Genomic DNA, 3247 nt, shown 5'->3' on the forward strand with positions numbered 1-3247 from the left:
ATACTTGTATAACTATTTAGTATCAAAGATTTGTAATGTTACGTAGCCTTGTTACTTATTATATTATACTTTAATTATAACAAATTAAATTTTTTTATATATTGCATTTATTATCTACAATACTTTTCCAGTTTGTAAAAATAAAATTATATATTTAATATTAAAACCTTTTTTTTCCTCTCTTATGGAACAACGACCATAGTGAAAAAGTTAATTCTATGTTAAATTGTTTAAATATTTTGATTTAATAATTTATTTATTTGTTCCATTCTGCATTTCTTTTTTTGTGGATTAAAATAAGTATCTATACCATGTATAACAAAGGTTCAAATAAAACCTGTGATTTTTGTATTTTATTATTTAATCTTTGAAATTCCCTTATTATTTTGAAAATAAAAAGCAAACATGGATGGTGAAAACTTCATCATTTCTATGTAAACACTGATGTAAAAGCTCTCCTTTTCATCCAGAAGTTTATTAATTTTATGATCAGAAAAATGCTTTCACTCCAGATCAACAATTCAGGGAAACAGAGAAAACTAAAACAAAAGGTTGTATTTTATCTATTACATCATACATCATCAATCGTCAAAATTTGCCTCGATTCCGGGCGTCATTGGGGCGATAAAATAGTAATCATTATCTAAGCTAAAGCCAGACACTTCTCCAAAGCTCGCTCGACCATTCATAGCATTCAAAACCCTGCACACTGACTAGTGACTAACTACAAACTCTAAACTGAAACTGATTCTTGACCAACGAACCAGTATCAACTCAACTCAACTAACTACTGACTGATACGGACTAGTACAGCCTTCCTGTAAGGTATGAATTAAGATATGTAATCTTTACATAGTACTTTACATTAATTTATATAATTAGCTATACAAAAAAATAGTCTTCTACATACATACAGGGTGAGTAATTTTTTGACCATTGGAAAATCAACGTGGGTGCGTTTAAATCTGACTCAAGGCCTATTTCTTTTGGTTTTAACATTAAGAAAAGGAAGTGAGTCAATTTTCAGTGCACCGTAGGAAAATCAACGTTGGTGCGTCTAATTATGACTCGGCACATTTTATTTTGTCTTGTACCAAAAAATAGGCGAGTCACTTTTCAACGCACCATTCGTTACAAATTAGTTTTAGTAGGTTGGAAGGAAAATAAACAAAACCAATATTATTAAAACATTATTCAAACACAATATAAAAATTTTAAAAAAATTCTTCACAAATTAATTTGATTAAGGTTTAAGAGTATTTTTTTCTGGTAAATTAACAAAATTAAATAAATGTAACAATCTCCTTTGTTAGCAAAGCAATGTTCAAAATCATCATAATAATTGTTCGATCCAACCTCCATTTGCTGCAACACAGTAGCCTAGTCTATCGTAAAATGATGATCGGACAAAAAAACTTAAACCTTAATCAAATTATTTTGTGAAGAATTTTTTTTTTTATAATGTGTTTGAATAATGTTTTAATAATATTGGTTTTGTTTATTTTCCTTCCAACCTACTAAAACTAATTTGTAATGAATGGTGCGTTGAAAAGTGACTCGCCTATTTTTTGGTACGAGACAAAATAAAATGTGCCGAGTCATAATTAGACGCACCAACGTTGATTTTCCTATGGTGCACCGAAAATTGACTCACTTACTTTTATTAACGTATTAATCAAAGGAAATAATCCTCGAGTCAGATTTAAATACACCCACGTTTATTTTCCAATGGTGCGTCAAAAAATGACTTACCCTGTATATCTGTGAATACAGGCAATGGTTTTTGGCATGTTCAGTAGGAGTTATGTGTTGGTACCTCACACTGCTTTCTTTTTTTTTTTTTTGCGAGGGTATTTCAACTATTAGGTTATATGAATCCTCGGGGTGCCGGTGTTTTTGACATGTTCAAATGCAGGGCCACTGGATTCAACCCGGCGCTTTTACATTACAGCACTGTGTTAATGTCTAAACCATAACGACCACTGATGCCCCTGTATTTAAAATCTTTACACAGTTGATTATTAATTTGTTTTACAACAAATTAGATACCCAAAAAGTAGTCTTCTACCCGCATATATTTGTATATAGGCAATTTTCATAGTTATACTTCAACTATAAGCCAAGGGAGAACACAAAAATGTTCTTTTGTCCTGTTTTTTGTCTTTTAATTAAATGCAATCAACCTCTAGGGCAGCTCTGAGAACTGACAGGAGATCCCTCAACAACGCAAAAACACCTCCCGGTACTCCCCTTTATTTCAGAAATGTCTAACTTCTACTTCTACGCAGATCTTCTGAGAGAGTCGCTGCTAACATCCACAGCCTTACAAATCAGGGGTCCCTGTGGTGACCCAAGAATTCAGAGTGGTATAAGCAACTGTCCTCCAGATGCCCAATCCATCCCATTCATTAATCTTATGGCCAAAGTTCAACGAAACAAGCTACACAAACATTTGGCAGCATGCAAAGGCTGGTAAACCTATCAGGCAGACACATTGATCAGAGGAGGATATGTAAGACGTTGTAGGCCCCCTATTCTTAGGACAACAAACACAGAATCCTTCATGACAGAATGGATCCAAAAAAGACAAAAGGGGATATGGATAACCTCTAGAGGTGTTAGGCACAGTAAGATTATGTTAAAACAACCCTCACCAAGATTGGCAAACTCACTGCTACAGTTAGAGAGGACTAAACTCGACTGCTAGGACTACATACTGGCATCTGAGAAAACAGCTACACTACATGGTATATTCAATGATGATGCCCTTTATAGGTTATGCAATGAGGAGGTAGAAACTGCTACCTATGTTTTAATGCTAAACAACTGCTCAATGGAGACATAATCTGGGATACAAAGAAAACCCAGAGAAAGGAATTGTAGCAACTACAGCCAATGACCTCCTTAGTTAAAGGATCGGTTGATTGGACCAAACTAAGGACTAGGAAAGTACAATAAGCTAGAAGGCTGCAGTACTTGTGGGAACAAAAAACCCCAACTTCCTAATATCCATATTCATCATTACCATCATTGAAATCTACGACAGTTGACATAGGTTGTGCTTTCATCTGGGTGGCCCTGTTTTACATATTCTTTGAACACATGCTTCATAGCTATCTTCTTTTATTCACTATTAAAGTTGGCGTGATAACCTGCTGAAGTGGCCACTTCAGCCTTAGCCTGGCATGAAATTTTCCTTTAAAATTGTGCAGCCTAAATAAGCCTAATAATTAATAATTAACCTAGA

The sequence above is a fragment of the Cimex lectularius genome, unplaced genomic scaffold (assembly GCF_000648675.2).
Source record: "Cimex lectularius strain Harlan isolate CLEC.00 unplaced genomic scaffold, Clec_2.1 scaffold137, whole genome shotgun sequence".
NCBI lineage: Eukaryota > Metazoa > Arthropoda > Insecta > Hemiptera > Cimicidae > Cimex > Cimex lectularius.